Source organism: Podarcis tiliguerta (genome assembly GCF_965153285.1).
Source record: "Podarcis tiliguerta genome assembly, chromosome: 6".
NCBI lineage: Eukaryota > Metazoa > Chordata > Lepidosauria > Squamata > Lacertidae > Podarcis > Podarcis tiliguerta.
This window is the reverse complement of record NC_139539.1, coordinates 3,138,929-3,153,125: the sequence shown is the minus strand read 5'-3', so window position 1 is coordinate 3,153,125 and position 14,197 is coordinate 3,138,929. Positions and strand designations below refer to the sequence as shown.

The window sequence follows — 14,197 nt, the reverse complement described above, 5'->3', positions numbered from 1 at the left end:
TCTGGACCAGCTCGAAAGCAACCTTTCACCCGTGAGACTGTGTAGTCAGTCCAGTGAATGAAGCACTGGGCTTAGAAAAATTGAGTCCAAAACTACCCTTCCTCATTAAGCCCTCGTGCAAAGTATTGCAAACGAAGCTGAGTGTTCTCTGCACCAAGCCCTCCTCCTAATTCCGCACAAAGGGATGCTAATTCTGCAGTTTGAATAAATTATGCAGGTGTGCATGGTCCTTTGCCTAGTGCATTCTACTTCTGCTGGCTATTAAAGAAGAGCGAGGAGCTGCAGGAAGCAATTCGGGGGGGGGCAATCAGTCTGCCTCTCCCCCCTCTGGCTTCCCAGTATTTACCAGGCATTGTCCATATTTTCTGGTGCTCCGGTCCATGGGGTCGCAAAGAGTCAGACATGACTAAACGACTAAACAACAAGTCCATATTCTCAAACTTTTCCAATTCAAATTGGAAGTGGAGATTCTTTGATAGCTAGTGTTCCAATCCATATATGGCGGAAGTGAAAGGGAAAATTCCCACGGAATATGGTGGTTCTGAGTGGCACTGTTCGTAGGGTTCTCCCCACACCCCCTCGTAAAAAAAGAAATGACAAAACATGTTCCAAAGAGCACTTTCTGGGAGAGCAGGGAAGGGTCGTGCAGAGGGGCAAGCCATGTTTGTGTATGTGTGTTGCCTTCATTCCCTTCTTGTAAGCTATCCTGGAGCATTTGGGCAGCTAGTACAAGAGACACAATGCTACTCCTTGTAGCTGTTTACTACGCCCTCAGAGAGATTGTGATCTACATCAGTCGGTCATGGAACAGTTTTTCTCCCTCTCTTCAAACACTAGAGCTCATGGGCATCAAACATGGGCTCCCAATACGTTTCCGAGCACAATTCAAGGTGTTGACCTTTAGAGCCCTAAATGGCCTCGGCCCAGTAGACCTGAAGGAGCATCTCCACCCCCATCTCTCTGCCCGGATGCTGTGGTCCAGCTCTGAGGGCCTTCTGGCGGTTCCCTCGCTGCGAGAAGCCAAATTACAGGGAACCAGGCAGAGGGCCTTCTTGGTGGTGGCACCCGCCCTGTGGAACGCCCTCCCACCAGATGTCAAAGAGAAAAACAACTACCAGGCTTTTAGAAGACGTCTGAAGGCAGCCCTGTTTAGGGAAGCTTTTAATGTTTGATGGATTACTGTATTTTAATATTCAGTTGGAAGCCACCCAGAGTGGCTAGAGAAACCCAGCCAGATGGGCGGGGTATAAATAATAAATTATTATTATTATTAGTCTGGATTGCTTTGAATAGGAAAACTTTGATTTGGTTTTAAATCTTAAAACGTTGATAGTTTTAATTGTGTACATTTGATGCTTTAACTATATACGTGTGCAAACCTCCCTGGGATATATTGCCTTGAAGGGAAGTTTGGAAATCATAGGAGACGGCCTTTTTGTAAGGGTGAGTTGGACCCCTAAAGCTCTGGGAGGAGGATGTTGTAGTCCTTGAGTCTAAGTCCCTATGAAATAAAAGCATCCAGTGCTCTAAACTCTCTTCCCCCGTCATCCCACAATTCTGTTGCATTGCTATTTTGACTGCCTGAGATAAAAGGGTCAGAGAGGGCCTGGTAAAATTGTTTTCTCAGGACACCGTGTCCTGGCTTCATTAGGCCTGTCAGCAGATTCAGGATTGCAAAAAACAGAATAAGTGCGTCCTCAGAGTTCAGCAAAGCAGTTGAAAATGTGGTCCAGAGCTGACCACCTCTCCCCTCCGAGGGAGGAAGCAATGAACCAGCGAAGCCCCTGGAAAAAGATGGGATGACTCACAGCCGGCCTCAGACTGACTGTGCCCCAATTGAAAGTTCCTCTCATCTCTGTCAATGACACAATCAAGGAGATCTAGCAGGAAGAGACCACTCTTCTCAACGAGGCCGGGAAAGTTCCTTGAGGAGGACCAATCACGAAATGTTAAGAGAGAGTCCGTAGTGGAGCAGTGGTTAGAGTGTCGTACCAGTCAGACAAGCAGGATTCCAGCAGAACTGGCAGTGCAATGGGGACCAGACACTTGAGTTTGCGTAAACTTATAATCTCTCAATTGGGACGCGGGTGGCACTGTGGATTAAACCACAGAGCCTAGGGCTTGCCGATCAGAAGGTCGGCGGTTCGAATCCCCGCGATGGGGTGAGCTCCCGTTGTTCGGTCACTGCCCCTGCCAACTTAGCAGTTCGAAAGCATGTCAGAGTGCAAGTAGATAAATAGGTACCACTCCAGCAGGAAGGTAAACGGCATTTCCGTGTGCTGCTCTGGTTCGCCAGAAGCGGCTTAGTCATGCTGGCCACATGACCCAGAAGCTGTATGCCGGCTCCCTCGGCCAATAAAGCGAGATGAGTGCCGCAACCCCAGAGTCGGTCACGACTGGACCTAACGGTCAGGGGTCCCTTTACTATAATCTCTCAACATTTAGGACCTGGGAGACCAGGGTTCAGATCCCCACTCAGCCATGAAGATTGGGCCAGTGCAATTGACTGGCTTCCTGCGGAGCATCTGGAAGCGTCCACATTAATGCCTTGCGCCACGCTCCCAGGCGCTCTGCTAAAGCTCCCAGCCCTTCCCTGATAACTTGCAACTTCATTGTTTCTCATCTGGGCCTTTTACTGATGAGGGTGAGTCAGCTTCCTAGTACGGGGTTACTGTGTTATTGGTGGTTTAAATATTTCAGCAGATGCATTGGGAAGTCATGAATAGGAAATGAGGGTCCTTATTCAAAACCAGCTCGGTGCTGCCACAGTTCAATGGCGGCTGCGGGTCCAGAGGCCAAAGGAAATGCAACGCACCCTCCCCCCTCCACAAGAATCCCTCGCAGCATTGCAGGAGATGTTGGGTGGGTAGAGGCTGCAGCTGTCAGATCGCATGCAACCAGGTGATGATGGGAGTTGTAGTCCAAAGCACCTGGAGGGCACCTGGAGGGCTGGCGTGGCCACTGCTTCTCCTCTGCAAAGCAGCCATGGGAAGGTGCTTCCGGAAAACAGTAGACCTATTCCTACTTCACATGCTCCAAGATTAAGCCAAGATGTGGAAAACATAGGCAGTGGCTCAGCCTTGCTGCAGATGAAGCCCTGAACATATCACCTGAAGACAAACCATTATTTCTCCATTGCTTCCCCATCCCTTTCATGTGGGGACCTACCTCACAAGGCTGTTGTATGGCTTGCTCAGATATTGTACATAAATCACTTTGCAAATGGCACCATCTAGAATCGTAGAGTTGGAAGGGACTCCGAGGGTCATCTAGTCCAACCCCCTGCAATGCAGGAATCTCATCTAAAGCACCCATTACAGATAACCTTCCAACCTCTGCTTAAAAACCTCCAAGGAATGAGAGTCCTCAACCTCCGTTCCACAGTCAAACAGTTCTTGCCATCCAAAGGTTTTTCTGTATGTTTAGTCAGAATCTTCTTTCTTGTAACTTGAAGCCATTGGTTTGAGTCCCACCCTCCAGAGAAGGAGAAAACAAGCTTGGTCCATCCTCCATGTGACAGTCCTTAAGATATTTGAAGAGGGCTATAATATCCAGGCTAAATATGCCCAGCTTCTTCAACTGTACCTCATAAGACTTAGTTTCCAGACCCTTGATCATCTTGGTCACCCTCCTCTGTACACCTTCCAGCTTGTCAACATCCTTCTTAAACTGTGGTGCCCAAAATTGGACACGGTATTCCAGGTGTGGTCTGACACTGCACACACACCTAATACACACCACGCTGTGGGTTAAACCACAGAGCCTAGGACTTGGCCCCAGAAGGTTGGCGGTTCGAATCCCTGTGACGGGGTGAGCTCTCGTTGCTCGGTCCCTGCTCCTGCCAACCTAGCAGTTCGAAAGCACGTCAAAGTGCAAGTAGATAAATAGGTACCGCTCTGGCAGGAAGGTAAACGGTGTTTCCATCTGCTGCTCTGGTTCGCCAGAAGCAGCTTAGTCCTGCTGGCCACATGACCCGGAAGCTGTACGCCGGCTCCCTTGGCCAATAAAGCGAGATGAGCGCCGCAACCCCAGAGTCGGTCACGACTGGTCTTAATGGTCAGGGGTCCCTCTACCTTTAATTCAGTGGTACCTTGGGATGCGAATGGGATCCGTTCCGGAGCCCTGTTCACATCCTGAACATAACGTAAAACGCGTCTGTGCGTGCACGGGTCACGTTTCGCCGCTTCCGCGCATGCACGTGATGTCATTTTGACCGTCTGTGCATGCGCGAGCGGTGAAACCCGGAAGTAACATGCTCCTTTACTTCCGGGTCGCCGCGGAGCGCAACCCGAACGTGCTCAACCTGAAGCATATTTATCCCGAGGTATGACTGTACACAACAACTCATAAAAATTGGAGACTGCTTGTGGTTGTGGAGGAAGAAGTGGCACTCTTCTCATGCTTAGTGGAGCTCTTACCTTTATATTATCAGGTAACCCTTCTTAGCAAGCCCTGCAACCACCTAGCAAGCAAGCAAGGAATACCCACCCCTCTATCTGGTTTGAGAAGGAAATTGCTTGCCAAATGGTGGATGTGGAGCAGGATGAATGCTAGAGAGGCCTCAGAGGACCTCAAATGAAGGTTGTCAACTCCATTCCTTTAACAAGTTTTATCCAGCCTCCAGGAATCCTCAGAAAACAGCTGTAACTCAGTGGAGAGCATCTTCTTTGCATCTGAAGGTCCCAGGTTCAGAGAGACCTCTGCCTGAAACCAATGGCTTAACTCATAGGTGGCTCCTTATAATACCTGGGACCAGGTGGTCCTAGTCAAAGGACTTCTTGCCCTTGTCTCTACCAGGATGAATCACAGACTTACAGGGAGGGTTTTTGCATCCTTCAGAGTGCTTGCCATGGACTTCCACTGCTACCAGACTCATCTGCTTCCTTCAGTCTTTCTCTGCTTCGAAACTTCTGCCTCTCCGTAGGTTTCCAAGGAACTCCGCTGAGCCGACTGGCCAAATGTATTTGAAGGGTGAACTTGAAAGCACCCATTAATCAGTGGCTGTGCCTTCTTGCCAAGACCCACTGAGATAATTGAGTATTAATTGGTGGCAAGGCTTTGCCCAGGAAGCTTCTCACTAAGAGCCTGGGGCCTTCAGCACACAAGATGCAGTTTCCACCGCTGAGCTGAGAGCCCTCCACTCTGGGCAGCAAAGCGACTTGTGTCAGCTCTGCTTACCATTCCTTCTCATACCCTTCTTCTTTAAATGGATTGTGTGGCAGGTTAATCATGGGGGAAGCTCTTACACAGAGACGGCTGCCTTCTCATACCTTCAGGCCTTGGAGTCAGTGTAAAAAAAACCACCCACCACTCTGTAAGATGCCACGGTCGCTTCTAGGATGAGCTGTTTACCGAATATTCCAGCTGATTTGTTTGCAGATGTTTGCAAGGAGGTGATAGAGGTGGCTGTTTATTGCATGTTTGTTCTGACTTGTTAGTGGGGAGAATAATAATGATAATAATAATAATAATAATAATAATAATAATAATAATAATAATAATAAAATTATTTATATCCCGCCCTCCCCAGCCGAAGCCGGGCTCAGGATGGCTAACTACAATAAAATAGTACAACATTCTAAAATCATTTCATTATAAAATTAATTCAACTCAAATTGATGGCAACCATTAGGCTAAAGTTCTGTGAAGATTGCCAAGGCCTGGTGGAACAGCTCTGTCTTGCAGGCCCTGCAGAAAGATGTCAGATCCCGCAGGGCCCTAGTCTCTTGTGACAGAGGGGAAGATTCGGCTGTGGCTCCAGATTGGAGCCACAGCCGAAAAAGCCCTGGCTCTAGTTGAGGCCAGCCTAACGTCTCTGTGGCCTGGGACCTTCAGGATGTTTTTATTTGAAGACCGTAAGTTTCTCTGTGGGACATACCAGGAGAGGAGGTCCCGTAGCTACGAGGGTCCTAGGCCATATAGGGCTTTGCAGGTGTTGTGCCAAGCAATTGTCAGCCCACACTTCCCAATCCATTTCCCCCCTCACTTTCCTTCTTGCAAGAAGTCTGATTTTTCTTTCCTTACTTTGTATCTTTATATACTGCTTAATATTAAGGCAATTGCTGAGCAGTTTACAAAATAACAAATATCACACACAGAGAGAGAGAGGCAGCATATAAAACAATAAAACAATAAAATCCACCCACCTGCACAACAAAGCAAAAATACAGCAGCACAATTTTGAAGTGGGTTCATTTCCCTTGAGTGCCAACACCATTTTAACTGCCCGATCTGAATGTGCTGGTATGCAGCTGAATCTCACCTGTGAAACCGTGACAGTCTGAAAGTGGCCAAGCGCAACCTTCGCCAACTTGCATGTTTCAGGCTGCCATTCCCATCAGCCCCAAAGCCGGCATGCTTGGCTGGTGAACGCTGTCCGAGAGCATTTGCAACCTTAGGAACCTGCTTTCTGCCCACTTGGGAAGAAAGGGAGCAGACTTGCCACACTTTGTACAGAAAGAGCAGCCAAGACACACAAGCCTCCTTACACTGAGTCAAACCAGGGTTTCATATCCCCTGGCAGTGCTTACTCCGACTAGTGGCAGTTCCCAAAGGCCTCTATTATTATTATTATTATTATTATTATTATTATTATTATTACACTTATTAAATTTGTAGATCACAGTGCAGTTCACAGCATAAAAATACAAAACAAGGACACAAAAGACATGACAAAAAACAAACCTGTAACCTTCTCCAACAAACATATTTTATTATTATTATTATTAATAATAATAATAATAATAATAAATTATTTATAGCCTGCCCTCCCCAGCCAAAGCCAGGCTCAGAGCGGCTAACAACAGTAAAATAATACAGCATTCTAAAATCAATTCATTATAAAATCAGTTCATTATTATTATTATTATTATTATTATTATTATTATTATTATTTCCCAAGCCTCTCTGCTGCTCCCTGAAATTCCTGAACTAAAATGACTGCAGATGAAATCTGGGTCCTTCTAGATAATGTACAAAGCATGCGCTCCAAAGCAAAAGTCTTCTGCACACCTCCTCCTGTGACATTCCATGTGCTCTTTTAGCACATAGGTGTTCAGAATCAGGGGTGGGTTAGAATCTTTGCATAGCCGCAGCTCATCTCTTCTCCCTTTTCTTATGGCGGCAGCTAGCTCTTTCTTCTCCCATAAGTCTCTTTGCTCCCTGATCCTCTACCAGCTCCTGGCACCAGCTCCCAAGCTTGGCACTGCTGCCCGGGCTGAACATTGGCCAAGAGAGCAACTCATCATGAGTCAGACAAGCACGCCTGCCTGCGAGCGCCTGATCTGACCGTTTCTGACAAAGTGCACCACCGGCGTCAGTGAAGCATTTCCATGAAAGGAAAACAACAAACAGGCAGGCAGGCAGGCAAACCCCAAAGTGCTAAATATAGACTTTGAAGCAGGCTCTTGACCTGTCTGTCCCCTCACCTATGACTCCCACTGTGCACTGAGCAAATCAGAGAACTGTAGAGTTGGAAGGGACACCCCAGGGTCATCTAGTCCAACCCCCCGCAATGCAGGAATCTCAGCTAAAGCATCCAAGACAGATGGCCATCCAACCTCGGCTTAGAATTCTTCAAGAAAGAGCCCACAACCTCCCAAGGGAGGTGGTTCCACTGTCAAACAGCTCATACTGTCAGATAGTTTTCCCTGGTGTTTAGTCGGAATCTCCTTTCTCGTAACTTGAAGTCATGGGTTCAAGTCCTACCTTCCATGGGGTCTAGGAGGAACAGAGGGGCCATGTGCCATGGACAGCAAGTGCAGGGGTCAGCAAGCAAAAGAGTTTTGGAGGTGGAAGAACTGTGTAAGAAGGAGAGAGAACCAAGAGAGGCAGTGGCGTAGCGTGGGTTGTCAGCACCCGGGACAAGGCAAGTAATTTGCGCCCCCTAACCCGTGGATTTTAGCAGGGGGCAGAGAGCTGCGAGTGCGAGCGCGCCCCCCCAGATGTTGCGCCCGGTGCGGCCGGCCCCCCCTGCACCCCCCACTCTACGCCACTGAAGAGAGGCAAAGAAGACAAAGAGGTATAGGACAGAGAGTGTTCTCTCTGTGTGTGTGTGTGTGTGTGTGTGTGAGTGTGCATGCCTGCAATTCACACATTGATCACCAGTAAGCATTCATAATACAGTTGTACCTCGGGTTAAAAACTTAATTCGTTCCAGAGGTCCATTCTTAACCTGAAACTGTTCTTAACCTGAAGCACCACTTTAGCTAATGGGGCCTCCCGCTGCCGCCAGAGCACAATTTGTGTTCTCATCCTGAAGCAATGTTCTTAACCCGAAGCACTATCTCTGGGTGAACGGAGTCTGTAACCTGAAGCATATGAAACCCGAGGTACCACTGTATTTCTGGGTTAGCAGAGTCTGTAACCTGAAGCGTCTGTAACCTGAAGCGTCTGTAACCCGAGGTACCACTGTACTGGATTGCAGCTCTCAAGTTCTTCATCATTTCTTAGTTCAAATTGTTCCACTCCCCCTTTTCTGAGGTTTCAGTGCCAGCGCTGGTCAATAAGCAACCAATCACATGGAATATGGAAGGAACATTTCGGACTGAAGCCCTGGGGCAGATGACACAGTAGGGGACCAGTTAAAAAGCAGATTGCATGATGGGTGTTTAACTACGTTTATTAGGCATGTGGGGGTGGGGTTATTATTGTGATCACGTTATTTATTTTGTGTTTTTATGCTGTAAGCAGTCCTATTATCTTTGGCTGAAGGGCAGTATATAAATGTCATACAACAACTATAATGGCAGTACCATTTAATGTGCGCTTAGGTCTCTGAGCCACGAGAGATTTCAGGGGTTCCTGCAGATACCTTTTGAATGAAGTCACAGAAGACTTAAAGCATTCTGTGATATATTTATTTATACATATCCATTGGTTGCACATAGGTGGAACTTCGCAGCATTAATGGCACATCAGATTTCTAAGAGGGCCCTTGGGTAGCAGTGTACACAACCTAACATCACAATCCATAGCTATCCAGTCATTTATTTATTTATTTATTTTAGAAAAAGCTGGCTTTTGGTGTGCTTCCCAAAAAAGTAGCATTGATCCAAACTGAGGGAAAGAATGACCTAGCTGCGTTTTAAACCTCAGCGCAGATCCACCCCAAAAGTCCTGGGAATTGTAGTTCCCACCTCACAGGACTATAATTCCCAACCTCCTTAACAAGCTACAGCTGCTGGGATTCTCTGGGAGAAGTTATGCCCTTTAAACGTGCGTTGGGTGTGCCTTAAATGTCTGGGGTGGGTCTGCTGCCATTCTGCACATGGCACAGAAGGTCATCCCCCTTCCCCAAAGGCCCTGGCCAGGGACTGACCACAGGTGGCTCCAGTCTTCAGTCTTCTCTGGCCTCATCTCAGCTGAATGTAAACAGGGTCTGGCTGGAAATTATTGCCTCGGTTGCCGCCAGGACAGGGATGGGAGCAGCCGCCCCTCCCTTATCACTGTATAAACTGTCAAACAAACAGTGAACAATATACAGAGCAGCTGGAAGTGTGGGAGGAAGGCTAAACTAAGTAGATAAGTATTTAGGAATTTGGGAGAGAAGTCAAGCAGAGGCTGGGTGTGGAGGAGGGAGGGAGAACATACACTTAAGAGAACATCAACGAGGTGGAAAAACATTATTTGGAACATGTGTTCCTTGGGTTGAGTCTGGGACAAGAAGAAATAGAACTTTTGGTGTCATTGGCCTGGTCCTGTGGAACTCTCTGTCACTAGAGAAACAGCTCTGGACTGCAATACCCCCAAGGACCACCTCTCTCCCTATGAACCTACCTGGACCATCATCTGAGGGCTTTCTTCATGTGCCGCCTCCACGTGAGGTCCAAAGGGGGCAACACGAGAAAGGGCCTTTTCTGCAGTGGCTCCTCATTGGTGCGATGCTCCCCCCAGGGAGGGTGACCTGTCGCCTTCATTCTACACTTTTGGGCACCAGGTAAAAATGTTCCTCTTCTGCCAGGCCTTTGGCTGATAAACACCCAATACGCTTTAAAATGTGGCGTGGGTGGGGGGGTTAATAGTTTGTTTTTTTCTTCCTGTTTTCATTATGTATTTTGTGTTCTTACCTGTGCATCTCCTCCTCGCTGCCAGACCACCACCCCTTTTGGTAGCCCCAGGTAGACCTGACCCGGCCCAGAGTGACCAGGGGCTGCCTCAGCTTGACCCAGCCACACCCCAGGCTGACCTGAATTCATCCAGATGGATTCTGGTACACAACGCTACTGCAAACCTTGATGTTTCCCTCTCATCTGCTGCCCCCCACTTTATGCTGTGGGGTGCCAATTTGGCTTCACAAACATCAGCACTCACAGCCTGAACATCGGTTATAGAGTGGATGCTTCAAGCTAGCAGGTCGAGCAGCTGGGGCAACCTAGTCAGATGGGTAAAGGTAAAGGTAAAGGACCTCTGACAGTTAAGCCCAGTCGTGGACGACTCTGGGGTTGCAGCGCTCATCTCACATTACTGGCAGAGGGAGCCGACTTTTCTCTGCAGACAGTTTTTCTGGGTCATGTGGCCAGCATGACTAAGCTGCTTCTGGTGAAACCAGAGGAGCACACGGTAATGCCGTTTACCTTCCCACTGGAGCGGTACCTATTTATCTACTTGCACGTGCTTTCGAACTGCAAGAAGAAGAAGAAGAAGAAGAAGAAGAAGAAGAAGAAGAAGAAGAAGAAGAAGAATAGTTTGGATTTGATATCCTGCTTGATCACGACCCGAAGGAGTTTCAAAGCGGCTAACATTCTCCTTTCCCTTCCTCCCCCACAACAAACACTCTGTGAGGCTGAGAGACTTCAGAGAAGTGTGACTAGCCCAAGGTCACCCAGCAGCTGCATGTGGAAGAGCAGGGAATCGAACCTGGTTCACCAGATTACGAGACTACCGCTCTTAACCACTACACCACACTGGTAGGAGCTGGGACTGAACAACAGGAGCTCACCCCATCGCGGGGATTTGAACCACTGAACTTCCAATCGGCAAGCCCTAGGCTCAGTGGTTTAGACCACAGCGTACAAGTAATTAATTATTATTATTAGGAAGATAGAAGTCTGTGGGGTGGGGGTGTGGAACGGAGATGTCTTATCCAGCCTACTCTCTTTGTACCCATAACAGATCTTGGCAGGCAGGAATGAGCAGGGGGATGGTGTGTTGTTGTTTTTTGCAGCATGGAATAAAAGCATGATCACTAGCAAATGCCTGCACATTGGACGTAAGTGTTCATCGAGGGACCATAACTCCATGGCAGAGCACATGCTCTGAATACAGAAGCGCAGTCCCTGGCAGCAGGTGGTGTGCATAGCCACCACCAGGGACAGCAGACAATAGTGGCCTGGTTGGACCAATAGTCTGACCCAAGGTGAAGCACCTGCAGTGCCCAGTGGGAAACTCAAGCCATCCTACTCCCCCCCCCCCCATCCCTTCAAGGGTTTTAACCATGCTCAGCGCTGCATTACTCTGTAGTCTCATGTAATAATATAAGAAAATGCAAATAGGCTGCTGGATCAGCTCATCTCATCCACCAGATGCCTGTGCAAAGCCCACCAGCAGGATCTGAGCGCAAGAAGAAGAAGAAGAAGAAGAGGAGGAGTTTGGATTTGATATCCCGCCTTTCACTCCCCTTCAGGAGTCTCAAAGCGGCTAACAATCTCCTTTCCCTTCCTCCCTCACAACAAACACTCTGTAAGGTGAGTGGGGCTGAGAGACTTCAAAGAAGTGTGACTAGCCCAAGGTCACCCAGCAGCTGCATGTGGAGGAGCGGAGACGCGAACCCGGTTCCCCAGATTACAAGACTACCTCTCTTAACCATTACACCACACGGGCTCTCCCCTCCTGTGGTTTCCAACAACAGGTATTCAGAAGCATCGCTGCTTCCAGTTGTGGAGGCAGGGCCTAGCCATCATGGCTAGAAGCCATCAGCAGCCCTCCCAAGCATGGATTTGTCTAATTTTAAGCCATCTCGGTCGGTGGCTGCTTCTGCCTCTTGTGGGAGTGAGTTCCATAGTTCAGCTGTATGTCCGCTTCTCAAAATATACAGAAATGAGGGTGAGGTTGAAAAACACGTCCTCCCTGCTCCGTTGACTTGCTCTGCTGTAAGTGCAACACAAAGGCTAGCTGGGTGGAAAGGGTCCTTGATAAGCGATGCCCCATGGCTGTCAGGGGCTAATTAACCACGATGGGCACAGTACATGCTCTTGCGCAGCACCTGTTCCTTTCAGTGGGGCTTGAAGGGCCATAGCATGCAGAAGGTCCCAGGTTCAAACCCTGAAGGCATCTCCAGGTACAGCTGGGACAGACTCCAGAAAGCCTCTGCCAGTCTGTGTAGACAGTACTGGGGCAGACGGACTGATGATCTGACACGCTATTAGGCAGCTTCCGACGTTCCTTGTGTAGGAGAACCCCACCCCATCAGGAATGGTGTCCTGAGCATTGCCCAGGGCCCCAGAACTCCTGGTTAAGCTAGAAGAGCCTCTTTTCCTTGGCCTTAGCAATGTGCTGATCCAGGCCAAATATCTGTGAGCATTCACAACACCTGCGGCGCCATTCATGCGCTGCAGCTGTGACACAATCTCGAAACCACGATTTGCTGGTTCCCTTCCACAGCCCGCTCTCCCATCCTGCTGAAGAAGACACGACATCCTGCAGATCCAGTTTTTGCTTGAGAGCGAGAATGACAGACAGTTAATCAAATGCCCAATCTCATTCAAGCTGCTTCCCTTTAGCCCTTATCTCTCCTGTTCGGAGGCTTCAAGGCTTGCCCTTTTGCTAGGTTTTCTTCCTCTGGTTAGCAGAGAAAAGGCTTCTTTTTCTCCCTGCTTACGCTTAATTTCTTTTACATCCTGCAGGAAACTTGTAGACCCTATTGCCTATTGCATCCTTTCAGTTTTGGCTCAGGGGATCTGGGCAGCCTCTGGAGAGGACTAAAGATTACTGGGAAATTATTTCCCCATCATTTCTGCAAACCCCCTGGAGAATCCCCTTTGAAACCTTCACTTCACGGTCCCTGAGAAGCAGGAGTGACATGAGGAGGGAGGCCCCATTTGGGTTAGGGGGTCATACAGGCCTGCAATGATGACAAAGAAGAAAACAAAGGCAGAGGAGGAAAGTGAAAAAAGGCAGTATTCGATTCTCCTTTTATTTGATTTCTTGCTCTGCACTTTCCTAAGGCTCCGAGTGGGTTACAAAACGGCAGCATAACAAAGGCTGAAAATGCATCTTGTGTGTGTTTTAAAACACATCATCTTTATTAAGACACTGGGAGGACTGATCATCTGTCTCCTTGGTGTGCCAGAATTATTAAGGCTGCAATCCCATGCACACTTAACCTGGGAGTAAATTCTATTGAATACAATGGGATTTATTTCTGTACAGAGAACACCCCGTAAGGGGCATATGTACGAGGTTGAAATCTGGCATTTGGCGGACACATAAGGCAAGGCAGTCTAATTGCTAGTATTGTTTTTCAAAGGACATTTATGTATCTGTCGCTTGAAAAAGAAGGGGCATGATATGTTCCCACAACTGTTTAAAGGCCTTTCACACTAGCTAGGCAGCTGAAACACCGGAGAATTGGGAGGGACGGGATTAAAAAATAAGAACCTAAGAGGAGCTCTGCTGGATCAAGTCAATGGCCCATCTAGACCAGTACCCTGATCTCACAATAGCCAACTAGATGTCTCTTTTGGGAAACCCACAAGTAGGACTGGGGCACCAGAGCATTCTCCTCTCCTGCGATTGGGCACTCAGTAGCCTTAGAGGACAGCCATCATGAACTGTAGCCAGTTGGCTATCATCCCTGGACCAGTCCGTTCTCTTTTAAGGCAACATGGAGGCAGGGTGGAAGTGGCTTGAGAAGATCTGTAGTCACCAATCAACAAAAGTACCTGACAGTAGCCAGGACAGGGAGGTCTCCTCAGAAAGATCATGCAAGTCACAGGAAGTCCAATCTCCCAACGCCAAGCATTCTCTATAACATTGGCAAGAACTAACCTAACTACCTAACTACCCCCCTGTGTGTTGTAGCGCAATCATTGGGGTTGGCATTGATGACTCCAGACACCCTGCCGGCTCCACAGTTTAAATGGCTAAATCCCCAATAACCGTCTTACCTCCGAGGAAAAACCCTCCCGGCTGATGCGATTTGCACAGCGCCGAGCACACGTGTGGCCAGGGCTACAGCAATCTGAACTGAACGGTCAAG

General features: G+C 48.3%; 1 long non-coding RNA gene across 1 annotated transcript in view; it reads left to right on the top strand.

Annotated features, from left to right (window-relative positions):
• The first annotated feature begins 2,238 nt into the window (after positions 1-2,238).
• LOC310680779 overlaps positions 2,239-14,197 on the top strand; it is a 105,410-nt gene continuing 93,451 nt past the window's right edge. Inside the window, exon 1 of the long non-coding RNA XR_014512937.1 lies at positions 2,239-2,369. This is a non-coding gene — a long non-coding RNA (uncharacterized lncRNA). The remainder of the gene's footprint in view (positions 2,370-14,197) is intronic.